Raw genomic sequence first — 12,304 nt, 5'->3', positions numbered from 1 at the left:
AGCATTACACATCTGCCCCATATCATCCAGCCACTAATGGATTGGCTGAGAGGTTTGTCCAAACATTCAAGAAGGCTATCAAGGCAATGTGTAATGAAGATATACCTCTACAACACAAGGTGGACAACTTCTTGTTTGCCTACCGGAATGCGACACATGCGGTTACCAACCAAACTCCAGCCATGATGTTCTTTAATCGAAGACTACGATGCTGCTTGGATTTGGTTAAGCCAAACGTCCGACGAGATGTGGAGAACAGGCAGTTTCAGAATATGAATGAAAGGCCGACCAGGAGTTTTAAGATAGGTCAACCAGTTTTGGCCCGGGACTACCGCACTGAGAAATGGCAGCCAGGAAGGATTTGTACACGGCAAGGACCTCTCATGTATACCGTGGACGTTGGAGAGAGCATTGTAAGACGCCATGCTGACCAGATTCTAGAGTCACTGGAAAACGTCAACTCCACACCACGATCTGATACACCTGGTAATGAAATCGATGTACCAATTGCAGCTACCGCAGAACCGGTAATATTGGAAGCAGATGAACCAAACAACGACATTGATCCCGACTCAACATCGCCAGAAGAACCTGATACCCCAAAGAGGCGTTATCCATACAGAATCAGGAAGCCTCCTCAAAGACTGAACTTATAATTGCTTCAACTTAACCAATGTATCAAGCAACCGTAATTGTGATTGTAATTAGTTATCATTTAGTTGTTAAATGAATGTTATGTACTGTTTATCTAAAAGGGGAGGAATTGTTGTGTATGTACCTTTAAGAGAATAACTGGTCTCAGACTGCTGTACCGGCAGTGACCACCCCTGTATAAAAGGCGCTAGTGAGCCTCTTTTGTTTCAGTTTCACTATTGACTTCCAGCAGTAAAGACTTGTTTTGTTCAGCTCCTGCTGTCTGTGTCTCAATCATTCACGGACGTAATAGTAGGTATGGGAGTTTTTGGTCGTCATTCAAATTTCTGAATTCAGGGCATATTTTTCTGAATTTTTGGTAGAAATTCTCCCTGATGCCCTGATATTTTCCACAAGCTGTGAGGAAGTGCCTCTCTGTCTCCACCACTCCCTGACTGCAATGAGAGCATATCCTGTCCTCTCTTGGCAGCCGGGTCTATCTGTGTCCGCCTTTTTAGATGGCCAGGCTATGTTCACTAAGTCTGTACCTTGTCAAGGTTTTTCTCAGTTTGCTATCCTTTACCATGGTCAGGTATTCAGCCATGTTGTACTGTCTGTTTAGGGCCAAGTAGCAATTGAGTTTGTTTTGGGTTTTTGTTGTTTCTGCCCAATATGACAGGTATTTTTCCTTTTGCTTAGTGACAATTGTGTTGGGTCAAATTTTCTGTGCTACGATGTCACTGTCCTGGGGCTGGTTATTGTTAGTAGTGTTAGTAGTTAATTCACTGAGTCCCAGGACTAGTTGACTGAGGGTATTCTTCTTTATGGTCCTCTTTTGGCATTTCAGGGCTTCGTAATGATAGCAGTGGGGGTTGCTCATTTTTAGGTGTTTCCAAAATTTGTTGGCTCTTTTTTGGATAGTAATTATTAATGGATATTGCCCTAGTTCTGCCCTGCATGCATTGTTTACGGTTTTCCTTTGAGTCCGGAGGACACAATACAGCTCACATCAGTCACACAATACAGTTCACATCAGTCACACAATACAGCTCACATCAGTCACACAATACAGCTCACATCAGACACACAACACAGCTTACATCAGTCACACAATACAGCTGACATCAGTCACACAATACAGTTCACATCAGTCAAACAATACAGTTCACACCAGTCACACAATACAGCTCACATCAGTCACACAATACAGCTCACATCAGACACAATATACTGCTCACATCAGTCACACAATACAGCTCACATCATTCACACAATACAGCTCACATCAGAAACATAAAACAGCTCACATCAGTCACATAATACAGCTCACATCAGTCACAAAATACAGCTCACATCAGTCACAAAATACAGCTCACATCAGTCACAAAATACAGCTCACATCAGACACACAATACAGCTCACATCATTCACACAATACAGCTCACATCAGACACACAATACAGCTCACATCATTCACACAATACAGCTCACATCAGTCTCACAACACAGCTCACATCAGTGACCCAAAGCAGCTCACATCATTCACATAATACAGCTCACATCAGTCTTATCATACAGCTCACTTTCGTAACATAATACAGCTCACATCAGTCACACAATACAGCTCATATTCTACAAGAGTCCGAAGCATGCCTGGGGGCCAGCTGTGAGTGAAAATGAGCTGGAGGAGGTGGACTCTGCATGAGATTCGCACCCTATTCCCTGCTATGCCTCATCCCTCCACTTGTATGAATCCATGTTGCAAGGGCCATGACCTATGGGTCCGACCTGTCGGTTAGGATCAGTGAGTTGGGTTCCTGATGTTGCTCTGAGGGGAAATGCGGAGCAGGTGGGCTGCGACTCCTGGCAGCTACTGGCAGCATCAGTAGAGGATCATCCACAATATCTGGGTCCTGCAAGGCCTATGTATCTGGCACAAAGCCTTGGGGGTGGAAGGACATGGCCCTTGCCGTCCCCAGCAGCTGCTCCACTTTGTCTAGGAGGGGGGCAGGTCCTCCTCTCCAGCTCTGCGAGCACTTCTTGTTTTATAGAGTCATAGAGTCATAGAGTAATACAGCACAGATAGAGGCCCTTCAGCCCATCGTGTCCATGCCGGCCATCAAGCCCTGTCTAATCTAATCCCATATTCCAGCATTTGGCCCGTAGCCTTGTATGCTATGGCATTTCAAATGCTCATCCAAATGCTTCTTAAATGTTGTGAGGGTTTCTGCCTCCACAACCCTTTCAGGCAGTGAGTTCCAGACTCCAACCACCCTCTGGGTGAAAAAGTTCTTTCTCAAATCCCCTCTAAACCTCCCTCCCTTTACCTTGAATCTATGCCCCCTAGTTATTGACCCCTCTACTAAGGGGAAAAGCTCCTCAGCATCCATCCTATCTATGCCCCTCACAATTTTGTACACCTCAATCATGTCCCCCCTCAGCCTCCTCTGCTCCAAGGAAAACAAACCCAATCTGCCCAGTCTCTCTTCATAGCTGAAGCGCTCCAGCCCTGGTAACATCCTGGTGAACCTCCTCTGCACCCTCTCTAACGCGATCACATCTTTCCTGTAGTGTGGCGACCAGAACTGCACACAGTATTCCAGCTGTGGCCTAACCAGTGTTTTATACAGCTCCATCATAACCTCCTTGCTCTTATATTCTATGCCTCGGCTAATGAAGGCAAGTATCCCATATGCCTTTTTTACCACCTTATCCACCTGTTCCGCCGCCTTCAGGGATCTGTGTACCTGCACTCCCAGATCCCTCTGACCCTCCGTCTTGCCTAGGGTCTTACCATTCATTGTGTATTCCCTTGCCTTGTTAGACCCCCCAAAGTGCATCACCTCGCACTTTTCCGGGTTAAATTCCATTTGCCACTGTTCCGCCCATCTGACCAACCCATCTATATCGTTCTGCAGACTGAGGCTACCCTCCTCGCTATTTACCACCCTACCAATTTTAGTATCATCCGCGAATTTACTGATCATACCCTTTACATTCATATCCAAGTCATTAATGTAGACCACAAACAGCAAGGGACCCAGCACCGATCCCTGTGGTACCCCACTGGCCACAGGTTTCCAGTCACAAAAACAACCTTCGACCATCACCCTCTGCCTTCTGCCACTAAGCCAGTTTTGTATCCAATGTGCCAAGGCACCCTGGATTCCATGGGCTCTTACCTTCTTGACCAGTCTCCTGTGCGGGACTTTATCGAAGGCCTTACTGAAATCCATGTATACCACATCCACTGCGTTACCCTCATCCACACACCTAGTCACCCCCTCAAAAAATTCAATCAAATTAGTCAGACATGATCTTCCCTTGACAAAGCCATGTTGACTATCCCTGATTAATCCTTGCCTCTCCAAGTGGAGACAAATTTTGTCCCTCAGGATTTTTTCCAGTAATTTTCCTACCACTGATGTTAGGCTCACTGGCCTGTAGTTCCCCGGTTTTTCCCTACTACCCTTCTTGAATAATGGTACTACATTAGCGGTTCTCCAGTCCTCTGGCACATCCCCTGTGGCCAGAGAGGTCCTGAATATATGTGTTAGAGCCCCCGCAATCTCCTCCTTTGCCTCACACAGTTTTCTTCTTGGAACATTTCCGTGTGGAAAAGTGTATATGTAAAATATGGTTAATCACCTTTTTCTGCATTATAAAAAGCTTTTCAAAGTTTTTTAAGTGTTAATAACTTTTTAAAGTTGATTTAGGGTCATTTCAGGAGTTGCAGGTCACTCGCATCACTGTGACACACCTTACCTGAGTTATGGGCCCCGATATAAACGGGTCTTTTTCCGAGGGGCAGGCAGTGACTAGTGGGGTACCACAGGAATCGGTGCTAGGACCCCAGCTATTCACAATATATATTAATGATCTAGACGAGGGAACTAGATGTAATATCTTCAAGTTTGCAGATGACACAAAGCTGGGCGGGCATGTGTGCTGTGAGAAGGATGCAGAGAAACTCCAGTTTGATTTGGACAGGTTGGGTGATTGGGCAGATGCAGTATAATGTGGATAAATGTGAGGTTATCCACTTTGGTGGCAAAAACAGGAAGGCAGATTATTATCTGAACGGCAATAGATTGGGAGAAGGGGAAGTGCAACGAGACCTGGATGTCCTTGTGCACCAGACGCTGAGGGTAAGCATGCAGGTGCAGCAGGCGGTTAAGAAGGCAAATGGTATGTTGGCCTTTGTAGCGAGAGGATTCGAGTACAGGAGCAAGGATGTCTTGCTGCAGTTGTACAGGGCCTTGGTGAGACCACACGTTGAGTATTGTGTGCAGTTTTGGTCGCCTTATCTGAGGAAGGATGTTCTTGCCATGGAGGGAGTCCAGCGAAGATTCATCAGACTGATACCTGGGATGGCAGGAATGACGTATGAGGAGAGATTGGGTCAATTGGGCTTATACTCGCTGGAGTTCAGAAGAATGAGAGGGGATCTCATTGAAACTTATAAAATTATAACAGGACTAGACAGACTAGATGCAGGAAGGATGTTCCCGATGGCGGGAGAGTCCAGAACCAGGGGTCACAGTCTAAAGATAAGGGGTAAGCCATTTAGGATGGAGATGAGGAGGAATTTCTTCACACAGAGAGTGGTGAAACTGTGGAATTCTCTACCACAGAAGGCAGTTGAGGCCAATCATTAGATATATTCAAGAAGGAGTTAAATTTATTTCTTACGGCTAAAGGGATCAAGGGATATGGGGAGAAAGCAGGGACAGGGTGCTCAATTTGGATGATCAGCCATGATCTCATTAAATGGCGGAGCAGGCTCGAGGGGCCAAATAGCCTACTCCTGCTTCTATCTTCTATGTATTTATGTTTCTATGTTCTACAATAACTCGGAGATCCATTCAGAACTTGGAGGGGGGGCGGGTGCGATATCGGTTGGGAAACACAGAAGAAGTTTAAGCGTGTCAGTCTGTGGCATTTTAACGCAGCTGCCTCATTATAATATTTCTTCTGGCATTGGTGTTGAATGCGCAGTAGCGGGCGTTGTGCGGACTCATGCGACACAATCTCAACTCAACGTTTTATAGGGCCAATCCAAAGATGGACTTTGGAGGACTTTGGCGATTTTGCACAGATCCAGCAATTGTAGAAGATGGACGCAGGACACTCAAATGCGATGCCCTGCTTTAACAATGTACTGCTGGGGGCAGTGAGGAGCCAGAGAGAGAGGTTCTTCCCCAGCAACTGGAGGAAGAAACCTGCTGCTGCCGCAAAGAAGGTGTGGCTGGATGTGGCCAAGGAGGTCACCCAATAGCCACCCTTTGGTTTGTCGTGGTGGCTCAAATGCAAATCCGGACTGCTGCAGAATAAAGGCATCATGACTGCTGCCAGGATACCAGGCATTCACCTGCATGATACGCTGCGTATGGCCGCACGCTAGCTGGACGTTGAAGGAGTGGAATCCCTTTCGGTTGCGGTACATCTCAGAGTTGACATGCGGTGCCTGCAAAATGATGTGCCCACATTCAATGGCATCCTGCACCATGGGGAATCCTACAATCCTCGCAAAGCCACGTGCTCACTCCGCCTGCTGCTCTCTGGCCAAATAGAATGAAATTCATTCAGCTCTCTTGGAATACTGAGCCTTAGTTACCTCCCTTATATATTGGTGGATGGCAAACTGTTGCAAATTTCTCCTGCTCCAGGCTGGACAGAGCCCGACACATAAAAGTTCATGGCCACCGTCACCTTCACAGCCACTGGCAATGCGGTCCATGCCCTGCTCTGAGGTTACAGTTGTGGCTGTAGCAGATGGCAGATTTCAGTGAGGGCATCCTTAGTGAAGCATAGACGTCTGATACACTGTTCCTCACTGAGGTTCGGGTTGGTGAATTGCTCCCTGAACACCCTCGGTGTATATGGCCTCCTGCTGAGAGACCTTCTCCCCTCCTCCTCCCTCTTCTAGCAGCTTGTCCTGTTCTGTGTTGCCTCTGCTCATTCTACCTGTCATGCTGTAGGCCTAGGGGAATGCGTACCACTGCACCAATGTCTGGAAGCAAGTGGTCTATGCAGAATCGTTCAAGTCAGGACAAAGTCTTTCAGCACTGCCATACTAGTCCCTTTAGCAACTTTAAAGAACTCTAGAAACCACCAAACACATCTACAAATGCATCAATAGCCACTAGAAATCAATCAGCAACTAACCTGTAAAAAGTTGATGATCCCTTTAAATAGCGCTGGTGGGGGGTCCTTTCTGCTGCTGAACGCATGTTCAGCTGTGCGTGTTTAAGAGAGAGCATTAGTTGGAGCGTTTTGTTCCAACATGTGTAAGGAATTAGCACACGCTAGCGGGGTTGGGATTATTTGTCTCCGGCCAGTCAGAAGCCTCTGAGCTGCTCCAGGGACCCCCTTGCGGTTTCGAAGCGCTCCCCTATTCCTCCTGGTTCTGACCGCCGGACTTATTCAGTAGCGATGTAGACAGAAAAGCGTGACTCGTGGTTTGGGTGCAAAACAGATCAGTATTTATTGAAACAAAAAGAAAGAAACAACTTAAAAATCAATACAGCACAGCTTATGCCTGGTACAGCATTTCTGCTTAATGCAATATACTCAGTGTTCACTAGAGCGCTCCTTCCTCAGTGCAACACTCCTTTAAATACAGCACTTTAAAAACAGCTACACAGTGTTTACCACAGCACTTCTCTGCTAGGTACAACACTCCTTTATTAAAATACAGCACTTTTAAAATACAGCCACTCAGTGTCCACTGGAGCACTTCTCTGCTCAGTGCAACACTCCTATATTAATATAGTTTAAATATAGAAACACCTTGCTCACAACAGCACCTTTGCTTAGTGGCTTTTACTTAAAACAGCACTTTAATACAGCTACTTTCGGTGTTCACTGAAGCACTTTTCTGCTAGTGCAACACCGTCTTACTTAAATAAGGGGGGGAGAAACAGACACAACAAGGGAAGCTCGACTAAAATCACAGTTCTGACAAAATTCCCACTTAATTCCCACCCCTAAACCTATTCTAAGTTGCCTTGTGAAAGGCCAGAAGAATATATGCTCACCAATGAAAATGCCTCCTCCGTGCCCTGCGATCTTTGATCTTCACTGCCCCGAAGTAAAAACACCCCAGTATTTTAAAAGTAAACTGCTGGTGTTCCACTTCTTCAGGCAGACTCCCATGTTGTAGAGAGCACGGAGGCGAGGTCACAGGGAGAGAGAGCTTCTGGGAAGCTATCTTTTATACCCCCTTTTGGGGCCTGCCCAGATCCGGATGCTTCTGTCTAAAACAAAAGGGATCCAACTGCCCCATTGTCCAGTAATGGGTTTGGATGAATCACCCATTCATTTTAAACTGTTCCTTTTCTCAGTTTAAATGTCTCTTCAGATTGTCTGTGCTGAGCTTTGAATGTATTTTCCATTCATGATGGGTTTTGAATGGAGCTGTCCTGGTTTGAAAAAAAAATGTCTTTCTGTGTTTACTATATAAACAGCTTGGGAGGCTAGTGTAAACAGAAGCCATTGTTAGCCATTGTTCTTGTGGTCAGGCTGAAACCGTAGTCAAGTGGTTAATCCTTTGTGCAAACATCTTGTAGCAGTTTCTGTAAACATATCGATTATCTGCTGCAGGGGGGTGGGGGCTCCCCTTTGATTGGCAGCTCCATTGAACCTTTTTTCCACAGGCACAGAAAGCTGTTTTCCAAGTCCTTTTGTCTTCGGCCATGTGGTCTGATGGCCATTTTGATCCCTGGAATTTTAAAGGCATATCACCCAGGGATTCTTTAATCAAACAATTAATCCTCGGGGCTGTAAATTATTGCAAAATCTTACAGTCCCCCATTGGATACTAAAACTTGCTTGTAGCATCCTTGCCGAAAGTGAGCAATAATTTCTGAACCCTCACAAACAACCTTCCCTTATACTTAACTAAATCTCTCTTTGATCCCCGACACCTCCATCTCCCCTGCCCAGAGAGAATCGCAGTACGGCAGGCATCTATTGACAGAAAACCCCAAATCAATTAAATAATCAATACACAGAGAGGGTCTGTTAGAATAAAATTTTGCTGGACAAGATTGCTGGACAAGATTTTGCTGGAAAAGACACAAACAACAAATTCGCTGACTGGGACTAATTGAATCACTGCACAGTGAGACATGCCACGCTTACGCATGGCTGGAACAAAGTTCGTCTCGTGTCCTGACTGGGACTAATTGGATCACTGAGGACTAACAAGGTTCACTGGTATCCTATCATCGAACTAATCACTTGTATCCTATTATCGAACTAATCACATTCCGCCGGGGAACAAAACAGAACGAAGACCTGAAGAGGCAGAATTGGCAACACAAGTGTGTAAACTCCTGACTGGAGGAAAATAACGATATGCGCTAATAAACGAATTGATTGGATGAATGTAAATGATCTAAAACCAACTTCTTGGAATTGTATATAAGCTCGGCACGTACTACAATCGGGGAGAAGGTGCTCTCGCAGACCGCGTGGTTGCAGACGTTTCTCCCAGAGCTCTGTCATTTAATAAAGTTGTCTCTCTTACTCAAAGTCTAGTTTCCGAGGAATCATTTTTCCTGCAACAAATTGGCGCTGTGAGCAGGGCGCCACGGAGCTGAACAGTCGTTCGAATCAGTGACCAGGGTGAGTAGTCAGATTTTTGATTGCCCATAAATCAGAGACACTCGACAAGGTGACTGAACGGCGAAGCAGCACCAAAACGAATCTGGGACACAGACTGAGTGGGTAAGAGACACTACTTGATTTGTATGTGTGTATTTGTATTTGTGTAATAGTAACTAAGTAACTAAGAAAAACCTCGGATCAGGAGGACACTTGTCTCAGACACCTAGCCTCAGGCCAGTTGTTAAGAGGGCAAATGCCCCACGCAAAGGCCAGGACCATGAAGTAGGTGTGGTGTATGTGCCTTTAAGAGCAATTATGGTGTATGTGCCTTTAAGAGCCCCAGGTGTGCGTAATGCCGGTAATTGCCACTTGGGCTATATAAGCCTGTGTATTGTGTATATCCTTTAGAAACACCCCCCCCCAGACTTGCTTAGTAAATACCTATGAACCAACTCCTGTCTTCAGTGTCTTTATCTACACACGGACACTACAGTGGCGACGAGGTGGAAACGGACTTACCTGCAATTTGGCAGCACCTCAAGGACATCGATTCCTCCAGTGTCCAGAAGACTCAAGGAAGTAAGAGAAACTGTGGTTTCACCAGCTGGCCAAGCTGGTGACAGGTACTGCGCTAATCCTTCCTGGGCGTCAGGCTGGAGCTCCAGCGGCGGGCTCTACAGCTGAGACAGGCAGCGAAATCGGAGGCAAGCAATAACGGACTGGGAGGGTGCACTCGAGAGACGGCCGGCGCGGCAAGCAGGTCAGCGTTTAGACCTCCGTCGGGAACGAGTCTCCAACAGTGAATAAACGGAAACCACAGTAAAACAGCGTTGTTATCGGTAGCAGCGGCGGGAAAGCGCGGGATGTGCCATATCGTTGCTACAGGGAGAAAAAAAAAATGCGCGGGAAGCGCCATATCTTTTCTGAAATGCCTAAATCTGGTAATATTGAGGCTTTTGATGGCGAAATAGAAGATTGGACCACATACGTGGCAAGAGTAGAGGTTTATTGCACTGCAAATGGAATAACAGATGAAAAAAAAGCTTCATTACTTCTGAACTTAATGGGCGCGAAGACATACGGGCTGTTACGAAATGTAATCACTCCAGCCAAACCAAAGGACAAGACTTGTAAAGAAATTGTTGATACCCTGCAGGAGCATTTAAACCCAACACCGCTGCTGATAGCGGAACGATTCAAGTTCTTCAAGAGAAATCAACACAAGAATGAAAGTAACGCTGATTACCTAACCGAATTAAGAAAGCTATCAAAGTACTGCCAATTCGGAGCAGGACTATCGGATTATCTTCGAGACAAATTTGTTTGCGGTCTCTTAAGTGAAGGAACACAAAAAAAACTACTTTCTGAAAAAGATTTAACATTGGACAAAGCTTTCAGTATGGCTGTATCATACGAAGCAGCAGCAAAAGGAGCTGCAGAGATACAACAAGAGACACAGGACTTCGGCACCCATAAAATGACACACGAGTTCGGAAGATGTTATCGCTGCGGCAGATCCACCCATAACCAGAGGGACTGCTGGTTCAAGGGCAAAGCATGCAGGCAATGTGGTAAGATTGGACACATTGCACGGGTATGCCAATCTGGACAAAATAAATCCACTGACAGAAAACAAAAAATCAATAAAGAAAAGTACAGGAAGGTACAAATGATGACGGACAATAGCTCCGAAGACCAGAATAGCGATAGCGACTCCGGAAACAAGACACTAAGCTGTCTCAAATTACATAATGTACTTGCAAAGAGGATTACCAAACCATTTGGGTTACCCTCACAATAGCAGGGTCCCCAGTTAAAATGGAGCTAGATACAGGATCAGCTCTAACCATAATAAATCGACGAGATTACGAGAGGCTATTTTCGCATATACCTCTAAAAGACACATCCATTATCTTAAAAACATATACGGGCAGAAAGTCTACCCCAAAGGAAAAATAAGGGTGCCTGTGGTATACAACGGCAAAGAAATACAAAAGTTGTATTTATACATTCTACAAGATGGTGGTCCACCGTTGTTGGGACGTGAATGGATAAGGAAGATACGTTTAGACTGGCACTCCATTCAGGCACTGACGGTGACCAGTAAGGAAAAAAACAATGATGACATCATACCTGAACGATTAAAAGACATCTTGGCCAACGCCAAAGAAGTGTTTCAGGAGAAACTAGGAACCTTGAAAGGCATCACCGCCTCAATAAAAGTGGAAGATACAGCAATTCCAAAATTTTTTAAGGCAAGACCGGTGCCATACGCAATACACCCGACAGTCGAGGCAGAGCTGAAGAACCTAGCTAGGGCGTTTGTATGGTGGCCAGGTATCGATGGGGACATCGAAGACATGACCAAGAGCTGCCTAGGATGCCAGAAGGTCCAAAATGCTCCGCCACAGGCCCCTCTACATCCATGGGAGTGGCCCTCATCTCCCTGGCAAAGGGTGCACATCGACTTTGCTGGTCCATTTATGGACTCAATGTTCTTAATCGCAGTTGATGCACACTCCAAGTGGCCGGAGGTAATAAAGATGTCCTCCACCACCACGGAAAAAACCATCACAGTATTAAGGACCATATTTGCCAGGAATGGGCTGCCGGAGCAGATATGTTCTGATAATGGACCGCAATTTGTGTCCGAAGAATTCAGAAAGTTCTTAAAGAACAATGGGGTAAAGCACTACACGTCCACCCCATACCATCCCGCCACCAATGGATTGGCTGAAAGGTTTGTCCAGACCTTCAAGAAGGCCATCAAGGCCATGGGTAATGAAGACATAAAACTTCAGCACAAGGTGGATAACTTCTTATTTGCATATAGGAATGCAACGCATATGGTTACTAACCAAACTCCCGCCATGATGTTCTACAATAGAAACCTAAGATGCCGGCTGGATTTGGTCAAGCCCAACATCCGAAGGGATGTGGAGAACCGGCAGTTTCAGGGCATGAATGAAAGGCCAACTAGGGCCTTCCAGATAGGCCAACCGGTTTTGGCCTGGGACTACCGTACCGAGAAATGGCAGCCTGGAACTATCTGCACATG

The sequence above is a fragment of the Somniosus microcephalus genome, chromosome 2 (genome assembly GCF_052327205.1).
Source record: "Somniosus microcephalus isolate GS21.2 chromosome 2, FLI_Smic_1.0, whole genome shotgun sequence".
In the NCBI taxonomy this organism is placed as follows: domain Eukaryota; kingdom Metazoa; phylum Chordata; class Chondrichthyes; order Squaliformes; family Somniosidae; genus Somniosus; species Somniosus microcephalus.
This window is presented reverse-complemented; position numbering follows the sequence as displayed.